We start from the raw sequence: 12,071 nt of genomic DNA on the forward strand, positions 1-12,071 counted from the left end.
TTATCCTGCTGGTGTCTGTAATTGTACAAAATCCAGCTGACACAGGTGGAGGAGTGATGGGCCAGCAAATTGTACTGTGCAGCTGCGAGAGAGCCATGTGGGAGAGGAAGTGACAGGAGATGATCTGGTACAGGTTTTGGAATCGTGATCAAATATCTGGGAAGTGCCATTAGGTGATGATACAGGGTCAGAGAACAACGGGGTTTTAGAGAGTTATCTGCATTAGTGCTTTGGCTTGAAGATGTAACATGGTTTTGAAGCAAATCCCAGTGCATTGGATTGATTTGCAGAATAGTTTTGGCATATGTGAGCTAGGCTGTTCTTGGAGAAAACTAAACAAGAGGCTTCACAGTGGGTTTGCACCGCGTTTGCTTGAAGCCCTGATGGGGACATTGCAGACTGTACCATTGACTGGTCCTTTTTGTAAAATCACGTGTGGGAGATGTTTCATCTCGGGACCAGACCAAATATAATCCAAAGTGAAATCCTAGAAAAACAGGTTGTGGAGGCATAAAGGCCTGAGAACAAATTGTTTTGCTCTACTGATCCATTCCTGTTGTGCTTGTATTACTTACTAGTGTGGACATAACATCTGTTGACAAACTGGCAATTCTTCAATTCTATTTTTATGTTTTATTCTGAGTATTACTCCAAACCTCTGTTTTAGTGCTTTCTGGTAGCAAAGCAACAGCTACATCTGTTTCTGCAGACCAGATTAACCACGCACTTTCTCTTTAGCAGGAAGTCTCCAGCAGAAAGATTTTTGAGTCCTCCACCCAACCATAGATCGGGAAAGGACACACCAAACCTGCCCTAAGTTCCCGGACTTAAGTGTTTGGAAATTTCACTCTTGGAAAGATTAACAGCGCAAAGACACAATGGAACCATGTCATCCTCGCGATTCCCATACGTATCACTCATTCCCGTGCTCATCATTCCATTTTCCGTCACATTTAAGGGAACAAAAAACTGCTAGGCAGAAATCAATCTGTCTGCACAGGAGCTATTTAAAGCTGCGTTTAGAATAGCACACACTTTTTCCTGAAATGTGCTCAAAGATGATTGTTCATATGACAGAGTGGTGTGTGTACACATGTCATTTCTGATGGAGCTTTCAGGGTTCAGAGAAAACAGGAGCTGCTCAGGAGCTAGCAATTACTAAAATGGTCACTATGCCATCATTTGAACATTTAAAACTTTGGTGTATATAACAGGAAATGCTTAAATCTGGGAAAAGCAGCAGGCAGTTAGAGCTTTTGTATCTGGGAAGGATTTCCCTATTTTATATGTGCTTGTAAGCATGGCATAAATTGTACTGAAACACGTGGGGCAGTTGTAATGATTTGCATGTCTGAGAATTTTCCCCAGTGACAAAAATAGAAGGAATTTTATTTTTAAAACTTTGGTAAAGTGGTACCTAATCTGATTGCAGGGGCAGCTTCTATTTCTACCCACCGCATTCATGTCTGTTAAACTGTAACATTCCCCAGTCAGATGTGTAACACTGCTTCTGCTTCTCAAGGCCAAATAAATCATAAAGGGAGGGCATAATAACTGGGTCTCAAGAGGATAGCTTTCTTTCTTTCTTTCAAAGAAAATGAATGATTATTTCTAATCTTAATCACAAAATTAATCTGGGTGTAGGATCTGTTTGCATCAGAACAACACTGATGTGAGCAGTTCTAACTTAAATTTTATTTCCTTCTGAGATTACTAATTGAAATACTTGAGGATATGCTATCTATTTTCATTAAAACTAGTTGTCATTTCTAGTTTTAATGAAATATGATGAAACATAACTAGTTTTAATGAAAATAGTTGCAGAAACAAGTCTGAAAACGCATGCTATTTGCCATCTGCTATCTTCTCTTCTAGTACAGCCTTGAACTCATGGCTCACAGCTATTTTCTAGTAGTGCTATACATTTATTAATATTTTACCTTTTTTCTCTGGCTACTCCAGAAGAAAAGCAAACAGGCCAAACCCTTCTGGGTGACAGACAACAGCAAGATGAAGAAAAGGGAATGTCTGAAATGAATGCCCTGGACTGGGGAAATCAACAGATTGCCCAGAATCACACCTGAGCCAAAAACACATCATGGGACAACAGAAGGTCTGAAACTCTTGTGCAGTTGAGTTTTACTCGGGAGACTTTTCTTTATTTATTTTTAGTTCAGTTCTCATACACATATTGTAAGAAACTTATGTTAATGAGGATTGCTGTGGAAAAGCAATGGCCTCCAGAACCATCTGTTTTTCTGTTTGCCATCTTTGTAGAAAGTGAAATTGAACTTATGTATTCAGAAAAAAAAAAAAAGATATTTCATTACTCACTGATACAAGTACTTCTAGCCTTTAAAACCTGCTTCATTGTGGTTTTAGGTTAATTTCAACAAGAAACCAATTTACTTATTGATTAAAGACATTTATAAAGCAGGATTTCTTTGAGTTTTGCCATCTTGGACCCTAACATCTCATACAGCATGATGCTTGTAACAAGTATAGAATGGAAGTAAATTAGTAATTTGAATTTCAAGGCCATTAGTTTGTTTTCTTCCTAGGCACCTGTTGTTCCTTGGCACTGCTGGTCCCACCAAGCCAGAATACAAGTTTAAAAAGATTTGAGATTTCTTTAAAAAGAAATCTAAGAAGCCTAACCATTGTGTAACGATGTACACATGGTGATGGAAGACGTGATGCTACTGGGAAAATAATTAGTTCTTTTAGTCCTCTCATAATTAGGTTTGCAGCCTTCAGGGAAGAGCTATGGTAAGAAAATAGAGAAGTGTTTCTAGAAGAAGGAGGAAAAAAAACAACCTTGAAACTCTTTCAAAAATATGGACACAAGAAAAATAACCATTAAATTATGAGCTTAATTAATATCTAAATATAAATGCTAACCTGGCCTCTATCTACAGTCTAAAAACTCACTTTCCCATATTTTGTGTGCTGATAAGAACTGGAGGCCATTGAGGCAGCTGCTAGACAGTTTGCCAAATGGAGCTTGAAAGCTACCAGACACGCCACCCTCACTTCCATGATGTGCTTCCATGTGGAAGGAAAAAAACCTGCTCAGTAAAAATCACATCATAATGATGTCCAACTTATACACCTAAAGCTGGACACAGAAAGATGAGAAAGACCCAGTAGTTCTCTTACAGGGGTTCCTGTTCACACAGATCTGTTTCAGAGGATTTGAGCAAGCCAAGGAAAGACTGATTAGCCCAGGGTGTGGTGCAGAGCACTAAGGCTTGCGTGGTTCCAGCAGACCGGGGTCAGCAGCCTTGCAAGCTTGCCAGGCAGTATTTTCCTTTCCCAAATTAGTAGTTGAGTGTGCCAGTAGAAGGTTTCCTGGTTAATTCTGAACTGTAAATTGAGGGAGAGCCAGGTGCCCTGCCTTCCTCCAGCACCAGAGAGTTATCAGTAAGCCCGTAGTACGGCGCTGCCATCAGCTCAGCAGGAGCCCTGAACCCCCGGTTGCCATACGAGGAATGTGTCAGCCGCTCTTTGGTCAGAGTATTCCAGAAGTCAAACTTCTATTGCAGCATCTGGGTTTACACAGAAAGTTTTGCTTTTCTGAAATCTAGCTGATTTAAAAGCCAATAATGCTGTGGGTGGGTGTAATACCATGAAGGGTACGTGTATGCCATAGCCAAAAGTACTTTCTCACTTTGAGCCATCCTTCAAGTACAAAAAAAGAAGCAAGTTAATTCTGATACTCCTCTACTCTTGGACTGAGACACCAGCAAAGTTTCTTTTTCAGTTCTTCATATTTATAAGTCATTCAGTATTCATGTGACAGAAATTCTCAGCCCAGTCGCTGTCAGACACTCGTATTTGTTTTGTACGTGCATAAAATGACGGCTCACAGCGTTTGGGGGTATGGAATAAATGTTACGTGTTGCATTGCTGTAGTCTGCTTCTAATATTAGAACAGAATGAGCAGCTCGCTTCCTGGAGGCATCGGCAAGCTTTATTTGCAAATTTTTTCAGTGGTATCAGACATGTGGAATAAATTATCATAAATTGCTTGTGATTAAATGTAAAGTACCAGGGTGATTTGCAATAGTTAATCCTTTAATTTCTGGGGTCTGTGAAGAGCAAATTAAGCTGAAGACTGATACATGACTGGTTTTCATTAAAACTAATGCTCTTATATTATAGTATTGTTTTGTTTAATTATGGAACATAATTTCAGAAATTATAAGCTATAGGAATAAGGCAGTTAGCAATGTATACTGAACTCTAACTGCTGTTATTCTGTATAAGCCACAAGTAGCAAAAATAACATTAGAAACGTAAAGACTTCTTCAGCATTTCATGATATACTCTTACTTTGTGCTAATATATTGCATGGCTATGGCCAGGATCAGAATTTCCCCCTAAATTCTGCTGAAAGGCAGTCTACTTACATACATTTTGATATCAGTAAAGTTCTATATGGGGAGACAGTTTGCTTTCTCTTTAACTAAAATAGATGAATTTCTGGCATCTGGACGGATTTCCTGAGATAAATGTGAGTTTATGTCCAAAAAAAAAAAAAGGAAGGGGGGGGGAGAATCAATCAACGACCTGAAGTTATATTTTGTTAGCATGCAGAAGGCATTACTCTCTTTTCTGGGAACCTGTTCTTCTTTAATACTTTTAAAAAGCACTGTTGCTTGCAAATAAGTCCTTCTGTAACATTAGTAACAATAATATGATTTTATCTGAAAATGGCTCACTGGAACTGTTATGGGTTATATGGCATAGAGTGAGACACAAAAGAGACCAGCACAAGCTGTACGGAGCGGCAGTTATGTGCTTCTTGGGCAGGCACTGGTTTATTCAGATGTCAGAACATCTATTTCATAATAATAATAATAATAATTATTATTATTATTATTATTTTAGCTGTCTTTCACTTCCAAATATCATGAAATAGCAATAATTCCTCTTTGGCCATCTCTGCATTGTAGTCGTTGCTTGTTTTGGGGGAGAGACAGGTGAACGAAGTAGGACAAGAACCAGAGAATAGCTGCTCAGTGATGTACTACTCTAAACTGTCCTTGTTTTAATAAATAGGGCTATTTTGTGCTCTCTTCTTGCTGCTGGGAAGTGAAACCCTGAAGTAGTCCCTCTGCAGTTTATTTAAAATAAATTCACTTCATTGTTACCGCTTACAATGCTGAAGTGTGAGTTAAAGATGAACAAAAAGAGAAAGCATAGAACAGTAAATGAGCTTAGTTTCTCATTTTGTTCTTTCTCCTCCTCCTCCTTTTAGCTGTCTACCAAAGGAGCAGTCCCCTGTGGTGTTTGGGATGTAAATGCAGCCGTGTCTTGAGATTTGGACAAGAGGTGCTATCAAGATAATGTTCTTCAGGGCCAGAGCAGGGAGTTCTGAATTGCTGGCAAGTTTGCTGTCCAGTCCTGTTGGCTAACCGTGTTTTTGTTTTCCCATAGTCCCTGGAGAGACTGTTTAATTCATTATCTATATGGCTACGAGAGTTTGGAGCTAAACCTCTAAGCATGTGGTTCTATGAGGCACAAGGTGAGCTGATCTGGTAGTTCACTGCTGCTGGAAGGGTCTGGTCTTGTTCCTTTGCTCCCAGCTAACCGCACCCGGCACTTACCCTGCACCTTGACAGACTCCTCTGTGAGCCACTTTAACATGTTCAGCCAGCATGAAAAGGGCAGGATTTTCTTGAGTTACTAAACTGAATTGTTTCATGCAAATATTTGATTAGTGCTGTGTTTGGTGCAAGGGGCAAAGGAGGTTTGGCACAGGAGAGGATGGAAGCAGGACCTTTCTTCTTTTGCTAGTTTTGCTCAAATTCTTGTAGAACTGCGCTGTAAGATACAGCTCCTATTTGTTTGGTTTTGTTTTATTTTGGTGGTTTTGATTTGGTTTTGTTCGTTTGTTTTTATCGAGGAGGAAAATAATTCAGATAGCTGGAAAACACTGTTTGTAAAAGGAAAACAAAAGGTAGCTTTGGGTTGGTATATGTGCCTCTTGATTGTCGTGTGTATGATAAACATTCTTTTTAAATTGGTGCCAAGCTAAGCAAAGTCTTTTATTTAACTCAATGGCATATCTTTGTGTGACATGATACCTTTGAATCACTGCCTTTCTTATCAGAGGATCAGAAGTCTGGCATAGAAAATGGGGAGAAAGTGTGCCCACATCCTTCTTGACAAGGGAGAAAACTAAGATTGCAAGGAATTTCTGAGCTGGGTTCTGGTTAGTCAGATTTCTCTGTATATGTCATCTTTTTCCATCTGGAAATTTGTTTGCAGGAAGAATTTGAGTCTTTTCTTTGTCTGTTCAGGATTTATGGATGTTCAGTAGATTAAGCAGAGACACTGCACGGCTTGGAGATTCCAGGTACGTTCATGTTGTGTTCACAACAAACGCACAGCACGTTTGCAGAAAGTCAGATGGGGTTTTGGGCATCATCACAGATGCCTTCTGTGGAGCTAATATGGGTTTTCTTGGTAATTCCAACGTGATCCAGAAGCACTGGGGCTAAGGATTTTATAGTAAGCATGAATCTTTCACTGTCCTTGAAATCTTTCAAAATTTGACAGCCAAACCATGCTGTAGAGAATTGTGGGAGTGTGGCATGCCAGGGATAGGAGAGAGTGGAAACAAAACTGGTAGTATCAGTATGTGTAGCGAGCCTGGCCAACGCACAAAGCATAAAACATGCCACGTTTTTAAGCAGAACTCTCGAGAGGTATGTTGAAGGCTGTGAACATCAATTCAACATAAAGCAGCTTTTCCTGGAAGGTAGGGTATTTTCTGCCTTTCCACGAATTCTGTCCAGTTGGCATGTCGCTTCTTTTCAGCAGGTGCAACACGTTCTCAAGCACTGGTGTGCAGTTCAGAGCATATAAACCCTGGGGAACAGCACTGCTTAAAGATTTTGCTGCGCAGAATTTCTATTCCATGGCACTTCACACATCCTTCCACCCAGGCCCCACCCTTTCTTATTGTTGAAGGTGGTACATAATCAGTGGCAGTCTCCGTCAGTCAGACGGGTGTGCTAACAAGCTAAAGACAACAGGCAAAGGAAATATAATTTGGAGGCTTTGAGGTCCCCAGGGCTATGACTCAGGTTTGGGACAGGGTGCAAGGAACTGCTTTATTTGGTATCCATTGCCTTCTCAAGTGCGGTGTCATTGTTAAAAGTGAAAGACTGATGTGCTCAATCCTTTTCTCCTTGTTTTTAAGGGCGAGGTATGCGGATCATACTCCTGTTAAACAAACACAGTCATACAAGGTTTTCCATGTTCTAGATGTAACTTGGCAAAGGCTGAGGAATTCTGAGTTAAGACTGCTGTTGCAGATGTAATTAACTCCAGTGCCATTACGTGTAATAGAGCTACAGAGTTCCATATGGGCCACTCGGTGCCTGGCCAGTTCCACGTACTGGGTTCAGAATACTAGTTCAAGCATTCTTATTTAGCAGGGGACTATATAAATACCTCAACCATGTGAACAGTTTCTAAGAATGTGGCTATTACGTGATAGCAAAGCAGAACTGGGAGCTAACTAACTAAGAGGGAGCTAACCTAATGTTGCGTAATGTGGCATGAGAAGAATAATCATAGTAAAATGATAATTATAATCCTCTGACCTAGCACTGATTTGCAGAAGTAGTCTTGCTGATGGTTCTTCTTGGCAGAGATTTCTGTGGTGCCTAAAAACTGTTCCTTCCATCAGATACCACAAGCTCTAAGTTTTAGGTTATCTAAAAGACTGCTTTACTTGATTCAGTTTCAGGTTAATTTTATAATGAAGGAGAGAAGAGCTAATTAACAAAGTAATATTCTGTGGTTTTCTAGCCCATGGCTGTTATGAGAGGTAAATCACTTACATCAGTGTGCTAATATGCATTGTAGAGCTTGTAACCCACAATGACTTCAATAAATACATTTTAGCTTGCATCCTGCACTGCAGTCAGGGCTGATTTGCTAGTATTAACACACCACATGTGTTGCTGTTATTAATTGTGAGCAGGAGCTACTAAACAACAATAACGGACGGTGCATTCAGTGTTGTATACTGCTCCCATGCACTGCTGATCAAAATGGAATACTGGGAATGCTGCATTTCAACTGAGCCCGACAGGAAGGATTAACTGGGACAAGCACTGAATTGCACTTGACCTTGGATGTTTCTGAAATGTACTGGTAAGAGAAGGTAAATATTGAACATGAAGGACATCCTGATTCTTTTATCTAAGCCCACTATATAGCAGGAAGGGGGGGAAGTTACTTTTACTTTTTGTGAATGCCTGAGGATCTGAGCATGCTCTGTCGAAGCAGGATACAGAGCAGACTGCAGCTCTGTTCTGTGTCTGTTAAGGAAACGAGCCCCACCTCAGCTAAAATGGGCAAAACATCCTTGGTAAACAGAGCGTTGGGCAGAGCTTACACAATTAGCAATTACTCCATAAAACCCAGGCTGGCCACTGCCCAACTTTAACTGAACTTTTATCCTCCCACAACATTTTGTTTAGAAACTATTTTTACTTTTAAACAATAATACTCACTAGCAACACCCATCCTGGAGGACATGGACTGCTCTAACAGCCATCCCGACTCCTGCTTAAATTGGGAACAGCAAATGCCCTCTCTCCTAGCAGAAATGATGAAAAGGCTATGGCTAGTACTTAATGTCCTATACATCTTCATTAATGAAAGGCAAACAAATTGCTCCTACAATGCTGTATTGTTAAACTCTGTCCTGCACAAAGGGCTCCTTACAGTTGTTGTGACAATACATTTTTCATGACGGAAAGCAAATATGTTAGAAAGCTGTCAAGCAGGGAACAGGGTGAGACTCCTGAAATCATCTCTGTGCTCAGATCGGATTTAAACTGCGTGCCAGAGACAAAAAGTGTTTTGCTGATTCCGGTTTACGTAAGCAAGATTATACCTTAGTTTCCTTTCATCACTGAATCTCATTTTGTAATTTGACTGAAAAATTCAAGCCTGTAGTGCTCTGCCACTTCCAATAATGGCTTAGAGCAGCTCATGGGGGTGGCAAGCGAGTGCTAGCAAATAAATGCTTGCTCTGTGACAGTTCTGGAGTTCAGGGTAGCTGGGAACTTGCCCAGCATTACTTGAAACAATATTAACCGCTGATGGCTCCCCAGACCAAGTACCTCTTGTACCAGCATACTGAGTTCTTCGCAGTGCACAGGCTTCCCAGGACTATTAACTGGCTGGTTACACTCTAAGTCCAACTCCAGTGCATCCAGGGCCTCCTCTTTTTGAAAATAGAATCAAGAGCACCCTGCATCAATAGGAAGCGATGTAGAGAAAACACAAGGATAGAATTTACTTTTGTTTCATAATCCAATTACTTTGGATACACTGAATCAATGGGGCTATTCCAGCTCTGAGAATAGGTCCTGCTCATGTGAATACGTGCTTTGAATCCCAAGCGCTGCCAATTCGTGCTGGCATGACTAAAGAGATTCCTGCTTCCAGCTCTCAGCCTTTTCTCCTGCAAGATGCTATCAGGCAGGAGGCAGGGGTGGCTCGCTAGGCGCTGTTCCTGTCTTGAGAAGCCACAGCCTATAGCAGATCAAGCTCCCATAAAGTTCAGCTTACTTTCCTGTGAGCTGCAATCGGTGAGGTCTTTGATTCAGTCCCTGATGGATTTTAACTTCAGCAGCTTAAAAGGTTGTGTTCCTACTATCACTCCTAATTGCAACAAAAACTGTCGTCAGTCTCCAGGCTAATCACACGGGGTTAACTCCTTTCTGTGAAGCTGTGAGCAATGCAGATCTATGAAAAACATTGCTTATGTCCAAGGTCAGTAAAGTCAAGTAGCCTATGTGTATTTATACACATATCCACATGCTTTTAAATACACTGCTGCCAGACGTATGAACTTCAGTGAGTGTTTGATTCCTATATGCTTCTAAAATCAAGCAAGCATCAGCAGTTTGTTCAAATCATATCCTGACAGTTTTTCACACCAAAAGGAATAGTAGCAAAGCAGCGTTGTGAGAAAAGCATGTGATTTATTGCACGCATGTTATAAAGGATGTTGCTCTGAAGAATATTTAAGTTTATGATTTAAATTAGATCATCTTTCCTCCCTCCTGCCACCAGGAATGGAATAGTAAGAAAATTCTGAATGGAGCTAGTTCTGGGTTAGCGTGAGTACCCGTCTTGATTTTTTGTGGGAAACAAAATGGTGAATTATGAGTCTGATTTAGAAAAATAATTTAAGAGCTATTTTGAGACCACAGTTTCCAAATTCTTACCCTCTGGTTGTAAAGCAGGCAAATGTCTGGATTCGCTGAATTAAAAAAAAAAAATGCCAGTAGATAACTGCTTGGAATTATTTTGACTGCAGCCAACAAATATATCCCATCACTATGGCTGCAAAAACAAACAACCACCAAAGACCTATCTCTGACACAGAGAAAATAATTAAGGGAATTGGAACAATTTGCAGTCTGTATTAAATTCTTCATGTTCCCTCACACAAATCAGTAAAGTGGGGTAAACTCTGACCTCGATGTAGATATACTGCTTGAGTTCTTGCCACTCTCACAGTAGCAAGTAGGGCAAACATTACCTAAAAATAGAAAGAGGCTTGAGATGTATCTTCCTACTCAGAACCTTTCCATCCCATATTTTTGATTATGGCTGGGAGCAGGTTAGAATCACTTCTCTGGATTTGAATTCGAGAATATAGTTTTGCTTTTAAGTTGAGTCTGAATTGAATTTATTTATTTTAACCCTCTGGTATGTTTGTAGTCACAGGCAACAGAACTTCCCCAAAGTGCCTTGCTCTTAAGAGTTCTGCCAGTTTAAGTTTAATGGGAACAGCCCATTGTTAACCAAGTAATCCGGTACTGTACTGCTAGCATCAATGATGTTATTTCCTATAAAATTCATTTATATATTTTAATTCCAAATATTTGTAATTAAAAACAACAGCAGCAAAGGAAAGAAAAGAAATAGTTATATATCCAGGACTAGATGTCCATAAAAGGAATATAAAAATCATCATACATTTCAATAAGTGAGGGGCACAGCTCACATTCGAATGGCTGCTGTCCCTCCTTGGTTCACCTGCTTATGCAGCAGCTGCTGAAACATCAGCACTTAGAGCCAGACTGAACATGAAATTGGTGCTATTTTACCTGGGCATAGTTCTTTGTAAATAGCCATTTAGCATCTTTTCTTCCAGGACCTGAGCTCCTCCTATTTAGCAAGGGAAACTTGGAGAGAGGGGAGCCCAGAGGAAGAAACAGCTATCCTAAATAAGCCAGCAGCTTTCATGAATCCATGCTCCAAAATGAATATTGTAAAAAAAAAAAAAAAAAAAATCTAACCTAAAAAAGCCCTAGCTCTTTGGATAAGAACCTCAATTCCCCAGTCTCTTACCTATATTTTTATATCTTTCTGCTCAGGACAGAGCTCAGGGAATCCTTGTTCACTTTGCCATGAGCTATTCTATGAAGACAAGCTATACAAGCAATAGTAATGTTCTTCCTCTTCATTCTCTTCCTCTGGAAAGATCCAGAGCCTCTCAATAGTCCTGAAATACAGTATACATCTATGGGACATGAATCCCATTCTCTGCTAAGAAGACGTAATCATGAAATAATATATACAAAACTTCAAAATAACGTATAAATTTTTCCTTCAGAAAAGTGTGCGAATTCCTTCCGCGCACCCCATCATTTATATAGAGAAGCAGTTTCAGGAAGGCTGAAAGACACGTGAATCCGTATCATTAGGAGAACTGGCTGTAATAAATTTGTGATAATATGCTTATTATTCCAGGCTATATCCCACCCAAAGAAAAACACTCTGTTACAGAGTTTACACCTTACCCAAATGAAATGTGCATGCTTACAAAGGTACTGTAAAATTAAGTAATACACCAGTGCATTTCCAAAATCTTCTTGGCATCAGCTTTTGTAAAGTTGGAGTTTCATATTTACGTTGCAGTTTATGGATAGCCATAAACTTTACAGAAAACATTTCCTAGCTGGGAAAGGACTGAGGATCTAATTCTACTTTACCTCTTCTAATTTATTTTGCACTGTAAATGA

General features: G+C 39.9%; 1 long non-coding RNA gene across 1 annotated transcript in view; it reads left to right on the top strand.

Moving 5' to 3' along the window:
- Positions 1-742: 742 nt before the first annotated feature.
- LOC308200905 overlaps positions 743-12,071 on the top strand; it is a 43,569-nt gene continuing 32,240 nt past the window's right edge. Inside the window, exons 1-3 of the long non-coding RNA XR_013955907.1 lie at positions 743-2,113; positions 5,264-6,364; positions 8,003-8,185. This is a non-coding gene — a long non-coding RNA (uncharacterized lncRNA). The remainder of the gene's footprint in view (positions 2,114-5,263; positions 6,365-8,002; positions 8,186-12,071) is intronic.

This window comes from Anser brachyrhynchus, assembly GCF_964034855.1.
Source record: "Anser brachyrhynchus genome assembly, chromosome: 11".
NCBI lineage: Eukaryota > Metazoa > Chordata > Aves > Anseriformes > Anatidae > Anser > Anser brachyrhynchus.